Raw genomic sequence first — 16,047 nt, 5'->3', positions numbered from 1 at the left:
CCTTTCCCCGCCCACTCTGAGGCCTAAGAACCAATAGAGACTCGGAGAACTTCTTGTGGTCGTTAAGATCCGACCAATCAGTGCCCGAAAGAGAGACGCCCGCCTCCCGTGACAAATCCCGGGGACTAACAGAAATGGCGGGCGGAAGACTGGCCAATAAGGCTCCCGGAACCGGGGTGGGTGGGGCCCTCCAGCGGGAGCTTCGTCCTGGGGAGAGCTCCGCCGCTCCGGGTATTGCGGGTTTTGTGTGACAATGGGTCTACCGGCTGGTGGGATTCGTGTGTCGCCGGCCTCGCTGGGCCGAGTTCGTGACGTCATAAAACATGAAGGTGTGTTCTTAATTCCAGATCTGTGACGAAACCGAAATGTTTCTTTTTCTGATATGAAAATGTTCAGGTCTATTCTCCTGAATACCCGTTCTTCTGACAGCCATGTTACACTACTCACTGGCACATCAAAAGGGTCGGCAAAAAATAAATATTGCTTAGGCAGGCCAAAAACATTTTTTTAGTAACTCTTGAAAGAGAAACTGCTTACGTCCAGTGATGTTCTTGCGCCCAGTTCTCCCACTACCCCGCCCCCACCAAAAACCATGCACATAGAGCTCTTATGTTAGAAAACGTGAATGATGCTTGTGTCAACTTCCAAAGCTTCAGCGTTGTCTCTCCTCTCACTCATTTTAAAAAATAAAATTCCATCTGATTTTAATAGACTGTTGCCATCATCATCAATAACTATTTCTCCAGATTCTACCATTGACAGAACACTGTGCTGACTCTGAGAATGGGAAAGAAAGAAATTGTCCAGACAGTTGTCTAATATACTCGCAGAGAATGAACATCTATTTATTCAATAATAGTATAATGTTTCATGTACTAAATTTTCAAATGATAGGTATAATAATAAGGGCTATAGGAGTTGGAGGAGGGAGTTGTCCTTAAGGGCAGAGATGATTAGAAGAAGCCTCAGGAAGAAATATTCAGACTCAGCCTTGAAGATTAGAAGGACTGAAATAAGTAAAGAGGAAAACGGGACCATCAAAGGGCAGATGTCTGAATGGAATGCTGCCAGGCTTCTTTCAGGAACAATGAAAACAGTGCCTTTACTTTTGTCATTTGTTGACTGAAGAAAAGTATGCCCTCTTTTAAACTTTCAAATATTAATAGCAGTCCTTGATGCCCTAAGCATTTTCTGCAAAGCCTTGTGTTCCTGAATCCTAATTGATGTCTCTGTTCTTCTTCATCATCACGGAGATACTTAAAAATTCATTTGAAGGAGGCACCTGATATCTGAAACAAAGAGAATATTAAATTAGCCCCTATGTGGCCATGCATCCAGGGGGCCCTTGATAAATGTTAATTGGTGATGACAGCATCTCTGTCGTGTAAATTAAGAATGGCACAAACAAGACACGGTGGAACATAAAACAAAGGTCCTTTGCAGGAAAACAGCCCAGATCTTACAGAGTAGGAAAAACACAACTCTGGTTGTATACACAATTTTGTTACCACATAATGCTGAGGTGAAATCAGCAAAAGCAAGCATGTAGAACGTAGCCTGTCTGCTAAACAAGGGCCATGATAACTGCAGTAGAGCTCTACTGAGCAGGGAATAAATGACAAGAACAGCAGAGGGTAAAAATAACTGAGTCATAACCTGGGTTTGCTGAGATGGGTTATAAGGATTCGAAGAAGAGTACTTTATTTTGTTATTTTTAAATGAAAGCCCACTCAAGCTAATGAGGCAAAGACGTGGAAATGAAAAAAAAGGGACAACCTTAGTAAATGAGAGTTTGTAGCCTGTGTTTTACCAGCCTTTACGCTCTCTACTACCACAGGAAACAGACCCAGTACCTGCAGTGTTCCACCCAAGAGTTTTGGGGAGTCCCTAGGAGGTGTTTCACATGTGCTTACAGCTAGCACATATGGTATGCTGGGCAACACTGCCTCAAATTCCAATAGCCACACGTCTGTATGTGTCACTCTTGCTGCTGGCCACCACAGCCACATTTGCTGAGTACTGAGTCTCCACTGGGCACAGCATGAAGCCTCCTCAGACTGCCCCACCCTGCTGGTGATCTGTGACAAGGCACCTCTCTCCCATTTTTGTGTTACCCTCTATTAAGTGAGTATCAAAGTGTCTTAGAGGGCTTTTCCATTTGTATTTTAGCCTTCCTTCTCTCCAAAGGGAATTCCTTGGAGTCTGAGCCAGAAAGTAATCCTCAAGTGATAGGTTTCATTCTGTGTCAATCTATGACCTTCTATTCTAGACGTGCTTCTCTCTTCCACCGACCAAGGCTCTCTTACTAGGACAAGGGTGTCATACCTGCCTCCCTCTTCCCTTTGTTGATTTCTCTATTTCTCATGCAATTAGATTTCTCTTTATTACCTGTGAGAGATTAAATTAGTACCACCTCTATGAAGGACAATTTGGCAATCCTTTTGACCCAGCGATTCTACTTTTATAACTTTATCTTACAAATATACTTGCCCATATGTGAAAAATATTTAAGGTTGTTTACTGCATTGTTTAGAGTAACAAAAATTGGAAACAATTTAAATGTCCATCCTAGTTAAATATATTATGGTTGCTCCAGGGCCCAGAGCAAGAACAGGCTATGCAGCAGGTCCAGGTGACAGTGCAGGCTGCTCTGCTCCTTGGGACTTCCAACCCAGCAGATCCAGCTGGGTCAGACCCACTTCAGGTGTCAAATATTACATCCATCAGGGTCTGGCTGGGAAAACAGAAACTACTAGAGGCATTTCAAGAAAGAAAGCTTACTATAAACTGTTGGTTAATGAGTTATTGGAGAACTTAGAAAAACTAAAAGGAGAAACTGAGGATAGTAATTCCAGAAAGCAGCTCATACCCCTGAGGTTAGAAGAGCAGAGGAAAATGTTGATGTTACTGGAACACAGAGGCTTACCCTAGAAGCTTCAGGGAGTTGGCCAGACCTCTGAGAAGGGTCACTGCCCTTCTTAGGGAACAAAGTGAGGCTGCCTCTGGGAATGACAGGGAGAAAGGAAGGAAGGAAGGAAGGAAGGAGGGAAGGAAGGAAGGAAGGAAGGAAGGAAGGAAGGAAGGAAGGAAGGAAGGAAAGAGAAAGAAAGAAAAAGGAAGAAAGAAAAGAGAAAGGAAGGAAGGAAGAAAAGAAGGAAGGAAGGAAGAAAAGGAAAAGTTGGCGACCAGCTGCTGCCATGGAAGAAAAGGTCATCATTAAGGTGCTGCTGAGAGCAAATAGTGAGTGAAAGCGAGCATTCTGGTCTCTAGTGTTAGTTAGTTAGCAGGGTCCAAAGGGTCTGCAGAGCCCAAAAGGTAAAATTGGAAGTGAGAGACTGTAACTTGTTAACTTCCACCCATCCAACCCTTAAAAAGAAAGAAGCATTTTTTAATGAGCTAACATGGAAGGAGTTAAAAAAAAAAAAAAAAGCAAACTATAGACATGTGTATAGTATACCATCAGTTGGGATAAAAGAAAGACAAAGAAAGAAAAAATGATGTTATATAATAGCATCATTCACAGGCACTTGTTCCCTCACTCATGAGTCTAACTCTATTAGCAGCAGCTATGAAGATGAAGAACATTTCATTCAACTTACTTATAAATACATGGAAACTTTAAGGTATTGGTAGTTACTATGGCTGTTCTCTTTACATAAAATCAGTCCATTAACCCTTTCTAGATTCACTTTGATTTGCATATATTGCAATAAGTCTGTTGCTTCTTTTAGAGACAAAGGCATATCAAAATCCTTTAAAAACAACTTTTATTTGCACTTAAAATATAAATATGGTACCTATTCTATTAAAAACAGGAAGTCAATCACTTCACAAATCTAACAATCTCCCATCATTTTCTTGGCAGCAATTGAAACATTGGAGAATTTGTACTTGTATTCGAATTTATGTTTGTGTTGAATCTGTATGTGCCTCTAACCATATTTTTATTTTACAAACAAAAATGTATTACATATAAGCAGAACACTGTTATACAAAAGGGTTGAGGAAAGAAAATACAAAGATGAGTAAGACACAGCGCCTGCCTTCCAATCTGATTACAGTCAAATGAGGGAACAGACGCATACACAAAGAGCTCAGGAAAGGATAGAAAGAATGATTCAAGGAAGGGGCTAAAAGTGAGCACTCAGGTATTCTGAAGATGCTTTTAAATCCAGTGCCAGAAAGTTTGAGCCAAGACTGGAGACTAAAGAACAGACAGGTAAGACAGCTGCTTTTAAGTTACATCCTGGGAAACACCTGATCTAGAGGACCTTTCACTTTCCCTTTTGTTCTGCCCTAGGTAGCTGAATCCAGGGCAGAACTAACATTTGCTCAAGATTGGGTCCCAAAAAGGTAAGTTACTTGCTCTCTGTTGTCTTTTTTCTCTCGTTGCTTCAGAAATCAGAGTAATGTTGTTTTAGTAACCACCATTCCATCAGCGCAGTGATTCATCCACACTGTGTTTGCATATATGTAATTTTTTTTCTCAGATACCTTGCAAGGTAACTGAAATTCCAGTTTCGAGGCTTAGTAATGCTCTTGAGCTCTGTCACTTCCTCTTGGGTCATATTTACATGGGCTTTCCTTGGTAAATCTTGATCTCAGTCTCTGCCAAAAAGCAATCAGTCTGACAGCCGCTTTCTTTGGCATTTTTCCATCAGTTTTAACTGCTTTTTCCTCGCATGAATGAATTTCTGATTGCACAACTGAAAAGAAAAATGACAAAATTAAATCAATGGATTCTGTCTCAGAAGCAAAATTGCTTATACTTCACATTAGTGTCACTAAGAATCAAATAAACAGGGTGTGTGATTAAGACTCACCAATGAGCCAGGAGCAATTTATCCTCCAGACTTTTCGCCATGGGATGCCTTTGTTGACAAAGAAGTGTCTGGCTTTTGAATCAATGGGGCACCTTTGGGAGGGACTCCAGGTTCTCTTGACAACATGTACTTTTTTTTTTTTTTTTTGGTGAGCTCGAGGGACACCTAACCTTATGAGGCCATGACTGAATAAAGAAAGTGATTCTTAGTGAGGCATAAGCCACTGCAAGCCTCACATACCATAATAATATGTTGTGCCTCTGCTGAACAAGACACAGGGAACAAAATACGAAGGCACAAAATTCTTTTCACTTTAATGCCTTCACTGTTGATGATTCTGTGATCTAAAAATTGCCTTCCCTTTTCTTCAGTGATTATTGTCTTAAATCACCATCTGTATCAAAGTATCCACAGGGACACAGGTTTTTCTAGAATTTCTAACTCTGTAGATTGGGAAGCATTAATTCTCTGACCACTTAAAATCAGACGTCATGTCTTAAGGTCAGGTCAGAGGACACTGTCTTCCTAAGAACCTTCTAAATCCATACCCTACACCAAAATAAATTTTGAAATATTCTTTTATCACATAGTGTATAGGCACCTTAAGAACTTAAGGTCAAGACCAAATGCCTGTTACTATTCCTTCTGAAATCACTGTTCTATTAGTAATGTTATATCAGATATCAAAAAGGGAGTAAGAATCTTTCAAAACACAAATCAGTTTTCCTCTCCTTAGTGACTTATCATTGTTGGTTCCCTTTAAAACTTATTCATTTGGGTTTTGCTGGAACAATGAGTTCATAAAATCTTAGTACTATGTTGTTCATCCTTCAGTCTCTCAACTTCCGGTAATTGAATTAATAATGTTCGACCCTACAGAGAATGATATACCCAATTGTAAAATACTGCACATATGAGTTTAAAGAAATGGTTCCAATATCACTGAGCACAACTTACAGAATAAGGTTTAGGAATCATGCTCGTTTAAGTTCATCAGAGCTGTGGCAGATACTGAGGCTGACACTGCAAATCCACTCCAACCTTCTCACGTACTACGGAAATTAGAAAGTTGAAAGTCCCTTTGACACTAGGCCCCTTCGCAGCTGAATGTCAGGTATAACTTACACTTTGCTGATGAGAAGCACTTGCATAAACTGAATTAGGTGGGAGAAAGGCAAAGCACAGGAACCTGTTGTGATGGTGTAAGTCATGGCTGGAGTGGCAGGAGCGTGGTTCTGATCGGGCAGCTCCAGCAGCAGCTGCCTGATCACCGCAGCAGTGACAGAGTTCCGGAGCCAGGGTTTACAGCAGTGGTTTATTAACTTAGCCAGGAATTTCCTGGTTCGACAACTCCTGGCATTAGTGAGTCTATTCTGTGATGTGGCCCTAGAATTTACTTCTTCTGCCTTCCCAAGGATTCTGTAAGCCACTTTGTGCCAGTCATCTATTACCACAATAATGCTGTATAACAAACATCCCCCCCCCCAAATGTGGTGGCTTGAAACAATAACCATTTATATTGCTCATGAATCTGTGGGTCAGCTAGCCAGTGCTAGGAGTCTAAGTTGAGCTTGGCTGACCTCACTGAGCTTGCTCAAGTATTTGTGGTCAACTGATGGGGACTTTAGAAGCTGGCTGGTCTCAGATGACCTCCGCTAGGACAACTCTCACTGCTCCTTCACCTTCCAACAGGCCAGCCTGGATTATTCTCATGGGAGAGGAAGGTACCAAGCAGGAGAGCAAAGTGTGCAAGGTCTTTTGAGGATTAGGTTTAGAAACAGCATACCATCACTTCTGCTGCATTCCATTGGCCAAAACAAGCCAAAAGGGCAGCCTGGATTCAGGACGTAGGGAAATAGACTCAATCCCTTGATGGGAGGAGTTACAAAGACAAATTGTAAAGGAGGAAAGAAAACGTGGGGCTGTTAGTACAATAAATCTGCCTCAACACTGAATACTCTGGAAATACCCTCTCTGCTTTAAATGGCTGAATAAATTATGTTCTCTGCAGTTTAACTCTGGTGGGTTATACATATGCATGTATCTCCATTCCCTCTAAAAATGCTATAAAATGACAGTAAATGAATAAAACTGATATAAATTGGTGAGGTCAGAGAGAATGGCAGAGGAGACAACTGCAAAATAGAGATGTCAACAAATATTGGTGATAGGGAGAACAGAGTCTGTTGCAGGTTGGGCTCTGTGGGAAACAGACCCCAAGCTGAAGTTGAATGTGCTGAATGTTTATTAGTGAGGCCTCTTAGGACCAACACTTGTGAAAGGGAGCGCACAGCAGCAGGATGGCGTAGAAGAAGTCAGGCTTCAAGGCAGGCCTGACAACAACTTCAGCTAACCCCATGCGGAGTCCACAACTGAAAGGGCCTGTCAGCCCTGTCCTGTGCTGGGCCTTAGGAAGGGCACAGCCTTGGGGAAGGTGGTTCCCTGCAGCAGAGGTAACAGCACAGGGCACAGACAGTAACAGCCGCAACGATCCTTCCCTGAAGTGGGACACGGACAAATGCATCACTGTAAGCATGTTCCTACTAACTAAACAAAACAAACAAACAAAAACATGCATTTGGAGCCAGAGGCGAAAATATCTCTGTTCCCATGGGGAGCCAGTCTCAATATAGCTATTAGAGCGTGAGTCCCCAAACCTTCAAGAGTGAAGGAGGGTACCTGTCAGCCCTGGTGCCCTGAGTTCTGGTTCAGAATGCCTAGAGACAAAACACCGGACCTGGATCTCATGGTGCCCTGTCCCTTCCCTAGACTGTCTGCTCTACCTTACCATGTCGTGGTTCGCTTTGCTCCTGCATCAGGCCACCCACAGCCTTGTGCTTCCGGAGATTCTGCCTGTGTTGGTGCCAGGCAGACAGGAAAGCCAGATGCAGGGGCCAGCAGGACATTCTGCTTATGAATTTCACAGGCAAAGTGTGGGAATTGGAGCTAGAGAGGAGCACAGGAACCCCTATCTTAGAGAGGAGCAAAAGAAAAAGACACTGGACCTGAGGAACTGGCCTAGGACTTGCCTTTTTATCTATAGGTAAATCAAACTCACATTAAAAAAAAAAATTGTCAGTACTAGTGAACCAAGAAGAGAAAAAAAAATATTGACTCCCTAAAATTAATTCCCATTACAATCATTTATAAACTGGCTGCTACCATTTATACATGAATACCATAGAGCACAATAACAAGCGTCCATGTCATAAAGGGTTTGTTCAGTAAATTGATTGGAAAGCTAAACTTTCCACTATATGGACAGCCGTTAGGGTTTGTTACTTCTTCCTTGGGATCCAAGGCTCACCCCATAACCCTGGAGGGCACACGAGCCAGAGGGCAACTCCATTCTCTCCTGATGAAAGAACACTCAGTGGAACAAATCATGTTTCAAATAAATGTTCTCTTTACAATATAAGCCACTTTCTTCTTTGAATTGTGATGTTCTCTTGATCATGGGCTTTTATTGTTAAGAAAGCAAGGGTCCATTTCCAGTACATGCTTCACCTCAGCCAAATGCAGTGAAATGTGTGCAAACACTTTGTGAATTGGCAAACATTATAGAAATGTGAGCAGTTCCTGGTATTAGGTGTTAAGAATGGTCTCCTTTTGTACCATTTTGTACCACTCCTCATCTTTGCTTTTCCTAAACAGTGGAACTCATGCAGTTTAACATTACTAATTAGTCTCCAATTTATTGTGAACAATACCTTTTCTGATTATTATTATTTTCATCTAATATTTATTGAGTACTCATTACATGTCTTAGGACTGTATATCCTGGATCAGAATGGTTTCATTAGGGAAACAGGGCCACTGTAAATAGTATAGGAATAAAGGGCTTCATATAGAAATGATGGCTTACATAGATATGAGAGGAGTTGGTGGAGTAAAGGTCTAGAAGGTGGCAGCCAGAGGAGTGGAGAGTCACTGATGTGTTCAGTCTGAAGTCCTAGAGTGTGGATGGAGAGACTCAGCTCATGGGGCACGTCCCAGAATCCTGCAGTAGCTACAGAATGCTGTGAGCCTCTGTGTCCGGTGAAGCCCTAATGAGCCTAAGCAACTATTATCCCAGAAACAATGGTCGCCCTTCACTTTTGCCTTCCAAGTCTTGCGCAAGTCACAAACTAAAAGTCACTCACAAATTCCAACCCAGAACCATGTAGGAAAGGAGATTCTGGGAAGTTCCAGATATTCTGGTAGTTTCCAGCCTTAGATAGGAATAATATTGGTGGTGCCAAGTTACCATCAGGCAATGCAGCACACAGACAATAGAAACAAGTGTTACTATTAACATTTTTTGGCAGTCAAAATGCTAAGATGTTTAATGACTTGCCTGAGGTCACATGCTAATAGATGGCAGAGCTAAAACTCAAAACCCAGGTCTGTCTGAGACCTATGATCATAACAACTCTTATTTAATGGCCCTTCAAAATCTATAAATACTGATTATCCGTCATAATATTTAATATTATTTCCTGTCTCTGTGAGAGCCAGAGGCATATGTTTCAACTATTCTAGAACACTGTGGTTAAGAGATACAGATCTCAGGACTAAAGTGATGTGTCAGGGATGCAAGTCGTCTTTGGGGCCGAGCTGAGACATTTCTGCTGCCCAAGGTATCATGGGTTCAGCAGCTTACAGAGCTACATTATCAGGAAGTCTCATTTCTTCCTCTGGCTGGAAAAAAAATTAATGCCTACACCCCTTAATTCTCCCATCCTTTGTACATGCTGTGACCTACACAACGATACCTTGAACCCGCCTTTTGGGAGAGAGGAAAGAATATACTTTCCATTACTCAAGCCGAGTGAAAAGAGCTTCCAGGGAACATTTGGAGATCTTGACAAATGTTCCTTGGACTCTGTGAAACAGAAAGGCCATTATCTAATTCCTGCCTGGGGACACACAATGGTGAGAGATTACAGCTAGAATTGCTGGTTTAATAGCAGAATGACAAGAGGTGGGTGCATTAGGAACAAACTACATTTCTGCCCACAGTAGGGCAAAAACATCTGAGTTTCCTTGTGGCCAAGTTGGACAGATGAGAGGGAGTCCACCTGGGGTCATGTTCGCTCCTACCTCAGAGTATTGCCTAGAGGGGAAATGTGACCCGCAGGTGGATTGTCAGAAGTCCAGGTGCTGAGGGTAGGATCATGGTGCCTATTGATGTACAGCCCCACCCACACCAGGGGAGCTGCTGTCAGAGGTCCTCAGTGGGCACACCTCCAAAACATCCCTCAAGGGGAAAAGCCAGCAATTGCGCACCTGCCACCTCAGAGGAAGTCATCAGATTACAGTCTACACAAGCCACAAAAAGTCTTTTTCATTAATCCCCTCTCCTTCTGAGCCTGGCCCTGGAACGATCAGAAGCAGCACCTACAAAACAGGGAAAAGTAGATGGACAAGGTAAAACAAGCAAGTAGAGAAGTCAAGTATGTGTCTGTCTCCAACTGGGCACAGTTGCAGGGCAGTGGGGGCAGAAGGAAAGGAAAAAGAAACTGGATCTGAGTTTTATACTACATGAGAACTTTAAAAACTACCAACTGGAGGCTGTTCTTGTGACTAAAAGTAACCAAGGACATTTTTTTCCCTATCTACAAGTAACTGAAAAAGTTTGGGTACCAAGATTGCATCCAGAAATGGGATCTAGACGGGAAAGAATGAAGTTGATTTCTGCATGACCCTATTCAGTCCAGCTTGTAAGTAAAAATGATTATACCTATATAATAGGAACAATGGGACAACACGAAAGAACTCTTAGCAACTAAAAATATTATAGCAGCATCTTAAAAATGCCATATAGGCGTTAGAAAATAAAGCTGAAGCCACCTCTTGGAAGTTAGATCAAAAAGAAAAAATCCATAAAAAGAAATAAAATACAATAAAAGCAGTTGTTGAGGAGGTCCAAAATCTGACATTATAATAGCAGTTTGTAAAAGGGAAAATGGGGAAAAATGTAGAGTAAGAAATTTAAAAAATTTTTTTCAAGAAATCTTCCCAGAATTGAAAAGATGAGTTTCTAAAATAAAAGTTCTCACCAATCATATGCATTAATTATTCAGCAAATATCTGAAAACACTGTTTTTGTGCTAGGCCCTATTCTAAAACTACAGCAAAGACTAAAGCCAAGGATGTGAGTCCCTGCCAAGGAGCTTGCATCCTACTGGGAGAGACAGGTAATAGACAAAGAAATAATGACATAAGTCAGATGGTAACAGGTGTCATTAAGGAAAATAAACCCGGATAAAGGAATATGGAATAATGAGATGGTAGGAAGGGATTGCTATCTTAGGCCAGGTGGTCAGGGAAGGCCTCTCTGATCATGTGACAGTTGAGCAGAGGGAGCGAGAGATGCAGACATGCTGGAAATAGAAGCACAGCAAAAGCAGGATTCTCTGTCCGCCATGTTTACTAATGTATCCCACCTGTCTAGAATAGTGCCTGGCTCATAGGAGGCACTCCAGAAACACTTGTTGAATGAATGAATCGAAGCATAGGGAAAAGCATATGCAAAGGCCATGATACAAAAACATCCTTGGCTTGTTCAAGAATGCCAGCGAAGCTGGAGCAATGGTAGCTTGGGGAGACATAGTAGGTGATGACCTTGTAGGCCACGGCAAGGACTTTGGATTTTATTCTGAGACAGATGAAAATCCATTGCAAGTTTCTAGACATCAGAGTGTCATGATAAAATTGCTGTTGTTAAAGAACTACCCTTGCTTCAATGAGAAGGTAGACTGTAAGGAGGTGAGGTTGGGGGCAGGGGCACCACACTAGTCCAGGCAAACTTATGAGTGGCTTAGAGTAGGGTAGCATGAGTGGAGATAGTGAGAAATTAGCAGATTATTGATAAATCTCAAAGACAGATCACACAAGACTTGCTGCTGAATTAGATGTCATATGTGAGAGAAACAGAGAAGTTAAGGATGAAGCCAAGGTTTTTAGCCACAACAATTAGAAGGATGGAAGGGGACACTATTAGATGCAAGGTGTGATGTAAGGACCAGATGCAAGGGTGAGAAATGAGAGGTTATTTTGGACTTAAGAGATGCCTACAAGACATACAAGTGGAGATGTCATATGTATCTCTTTCCTAAACAAGTAAATTCAGGGGGGAAATGCATATTCAAGTTTGTCCTCCTCAGTGCAATGCATCTATCTCAAGGGCCAGATAAGTGACCAGATTTTAAAGCCCATTTCCAACCCTGAGACCTGACAATCCAATAGCCCTCTCCTCACCGCTGAAGTAAAAGCTATTGATTCTCCCCTTTTATGACGCCTACAGGATCTTTCCTTCCCCACATGTGTTCCTTGCATTTTTTTTTAAAGATTTTATTTATTTGACAGAGAGACAGTGAGAGAGGGAACACAAGCAGGGGGAGTGGGAGAGGGAGAAGCAGGCTCCCCGCTGAGCTGAGAGCCCGATATGGGGCTCGATCCCAGGACCCTGGGATCATGACCTGAGCCCAAGGCAGCCGCTTAACCCACTGAGCCACCCAGGTGCCCCTATTCCTTGCATTTTCCACACCACATTCTCCCTCTATCCTCTAGCTTCCTGAGGAATAGTTCTCTCTTACTTTGGGAAAAGGAGCAAAGAAATACAAACCCTTCATTTGACCATCCTGTTCTTTCTTCCTCATTTCCCTGACAAAACTTGGTCACTTCCCCCTCAGGTCTCTGATGAAGTTTTCTCTTCTTAACCCTGATTTCCCTCTCCAGCCCTATCCCTAACCCAATTCTTTCAGGGCCAAGCCTACAGCCTATTCTCTGATCTATGCACCCTGCCTGGGGCTCTGCACCATTCCCCGTGGTTGACTTCTCATGGGGGCATCCCCCAGGATTCATTTTTGGTCATCTGCTCTCCTATCTGCATGCTTTCTCCCTCAGGAAGGTCATCATTCCTATAACTGCAATGAACACCCCTGCATGGATGACTCCCACCTGTTCATCTCAGTCTTTGCTTCTTATCAGAGTTTGACTTCCTAAGAGTATCTAAGCAAAGTGGTGATCTGGCATAAGTGCTGAAATCGGATGGTTCAGGTTTAAGTTTAACTATATCATTTTGGGGTTATATTTAGCCCCTCATCCTTCATGAAGTGGGAATAATAATAGTACCTAACTCAGTTTCCATGAGGATTACATGAGTTTTATGTATAAAACATATAGCCCCTGGCACATAGTAAATAATAAATGTTAGCTATCATTATTGGAGGTCACACTATCACTGAAACTCAATGTATACAACCCCAAATTCTTCCTTTGCTTCTCTCCCTAATTGGTTCTCAAGTTTTTCTGTGCGGTCTCTAGTTCTCAGACCCACAGATGTAACATTTGTGATAATCTTTGATTTACCCATTACTTCAATTTTTTTAATCTAGTCAGTTGACAAAATAGGTCTTGCTAACTCTCCTACTAATTTTTTCTTGAAATGTGACTTCAATCTTTTTCTTTTTTCTTCATCCCTCTGCTACGCCCCAGCTTAGTCCCAATCTGCTCACACTAACGCAGCCGGGGCAGCAACCTCCTCATTAGTCTCTGTGGACTCAGCCTCCAACCCCAAACCATGGAAATATTATCTCAGAAACTTTGAGTTCTGCTGTTTCCATTCCTAACAGGTGAAGAATCCTCTAAGTAGATAGAACTTTCTAGAACTTCCATAATACAGCTCCATTCTATGCAGTCTTATTTCCTTCCACTCACCTGCCTTGCCAGCTCTGTCTCTCCACTGCTCCAAGACCATCTCATGCTCTTTCTGGCCCCTCTACTTTCATGCACATTGTTCTCATCTGGAATGCCCCCTCACTTTTCTCCAGCTATCTCAATCCTACCTGTTCTTCAGCCCAGCTCCATTTCAGCCTTCTCCCTGAGGTGCATGAAATGAAATCTCATTCATTCAATTACTCCAACACCTAAAATCAGCATTTGATCCCATTTACATATTGTAGCATATTGTTCCCTGAAGTGCAAAATATGTCATTTTTGTATGTATTAGATGATAAGATTTTAAAAGGTTACAATGTTTCCTAAACTTCAGTGTTCCTGCTTCACCCCTTCCCTACCCCATGCCTAGGAAAGCTGTAAGTAAGTGATAAAGACCCAGGAAGCCTTGATGATAATATAAAAATAAAAATAATGATAATGATGATAATGATAATAATAATAATATACACTATGCTGTATACCAAGTACTCATCTAAGGAGCTTTTTACATATATTAATTCGTTTAATCTTCACAATAATTCTATAAAGTAGAGATATTATCTCTATTTTACAGCTGAGGAAACTGAGGCACAGAGAGGTTAAGTAAGTTGACCATGATTGATTACTGACCCAGCGTAATCTTCACACACACAAATATGTGAAAGAATGCAAAATATAATCTAGGAAGACTATACTGTAAAAACTCCATTGAAGACCCAAAGAAAAGAAATCCTAAGACTCGCCCTCACTTCAGTGATACAATGTAACTGTATTTCTGGGTGGTGAAGGGGAAAGAATAAATAGGGATCACATTTTTTTTTTAAAGATAAATTTGTCATCTCTTTATTTCTCTGATTCTAAATGAATCACAGAAGAGACTGGAAAAAACATCCGGTCCCACCCCCATTTCCCCCCCTTTCCCATGTATTAATAAAGCCACCCAACTACAACCATCAGTCCCTCATGAAATAAGCATCCATGTAAATTGGCTACTGCTCTGCCCTAGAAGGAGACACATACTACATGGTATGCTCTGAAAGTCACGTGCTTCTCTTCTTTACCAGTCACAAGGAACACTTTTGGATATGCACAAATAAGGAAGTGCTGTATGAACTAACTTGTGACTGAAAATCAGTCAAGTATTCCCCACAAATAGCAGCTCGTAGGCACCTACCTGAACTCTAGGTGTTCATTCTTTAGAAGAGAGCGTGAGGAGGCTGGAGCCATCCCTCCATGGCTGGCCCAGCAGGCTGTAGTCTAATATGGAAAGCGAATCCCCAAAAGCTGAGCCATCCCACCAACACTCAGCACCTCCCATGGGTGAAGGAAAGACTGTGGCTTGACTGCAGCACAAGACTAAATGTGGTGAGGTGAAGAGTTGAACAAATCAGTCATTTTCCTGTTGCGTAAGTAGGAATTTGTACCTCTTGGCTTTTTGTTAGAGAAGGAGGGAGAAGTGTGGCTTGTTACCTCAGAAAACTCTGCCCAATGAGAGGCTGGCCCTTCAGAGGATCTGCCCTGGTTGCCACACAGAGTTTTGCAAACCTGGCTTAAAAGTTCTTGAAATAGTTATCTTTGCCTACAGTAGTGGTTAGAAAAATGAAATGGGAATTAAGAAACCTTGTAATATAATACTCTGTACCACCTCGTTGGTATTCAAATATGTTTTTCTAAGCTCAGATGATTTCCATATGGGTGGAAGACTTCAGATTTAATTTTATTAAAGATAATTAACATCCCTCTGAAACAGTAGTTATCTATATACCTCCAGCAAAATATTTATGTGTAAGGATGTTTCACCTGCCGCACATATTCTTGACTGGCATTCAAGTGGATTATTAGCTGTCTTGCCCCTAGCATCTATTCTGTCTTAATGACTCCTATCCTCCTACACTGCTGAAAGTGACTTGAGGCAGTACGGATTCCAAAGGCAGGCTGCCTGCCAGATGAAGCAGAGAAGCTGCAGGAAGCATGCACGGAAAGAAAAGTGAGTGCAGTTCCCCTGAGATAGGTTTAAGTTAACGTAACCATGGTTTTTAATCTCCTCATATACTCTCTTTGTAACTATACATGTCTTAAATAATAGGTTCAAAAGAAGCATGATAATAGCTAACAGCTGGACTCTTTCTAGCACTTTCTTATCAAGTACCTTCCAGTTTGCAGCCTCCCAGAACAAAGAGTGTCTCTGTTGCTTAAGCCCAGAAGCTTGATTTATAAACTTAGCGTAATGAACCCAGTCGAAATTTTATTACCAACTGGTTTGTACCATAATATATGTGTGGAGCAGCTATTGTATAAGGATGACTTATTTTTGATCTCAGGGTTGTGAGATGGAGCCCCTTGTCTGGCTCCCCGCTCAGCAGGGAGTCTCTTTCTCCCTCTGTCCCTCCCCCTGTTCGTGGTCTCTCCCTCTTTCAAATAAATAAATAAATCTTTAAAAAAACAAAAAAACAAAACAAAACAAAAAGGATGACATTTTAATGCACTAGAACTCTCCCTCTGTTAACTTTCTCGTAGCCCT

At 41.8% G+C, this 16,047-nt stretch overlaps 1 long non-coding RNA gene across 2 annotated transcripts; it reads right to left on the bottom strand.

Moving 5' to 3' along the window:
• Positions 1-485: 485 nt before the first annotated feature.
• LOC118008599 lies at positions 486-15,149 on the bottom strand. 2 transcript variants are annotated; one of them, XR_004678722.1, is made up of 3 exons: positions 14,701-15,149; positions 4,363-4,706; positions 486-1,289 (listed from the first exon to the last, which is right to left on the bottom strand). It is a non-coding gene; the product is annotated as an uncharacterized LOC118008599 (long non-coding RNA). The 2 variants fall into 2 exon arrangements; XR_004678723.1 differs by having other exon boundaries at positions 4,495-4,706.
• Between the last annotated feature and the right edge of the window lie 898 nt (positions 15,150-16,047).

The sequence above is a fragment of the Mirounga leonina genome, unplaced genomic scaffold (assembly GCF_011800145.1).
Source record: "Mirounga leonina isolate KUSES-001 unplaced genomic scaffold, KU_Mleo_1.0 Mir_126, whole genome shotgun sequence".
Taxonomy (NCBI): Eukaryota; Metazoa; Chordata; class Mammalia; order Carnivora; family Phocidae; genus Mirounga; species Mirounga leonina.
Note: the sequence above shows the minus strand (reverse complement) of the source record. Positions and strands in the feature narration are given on the sequence as shown.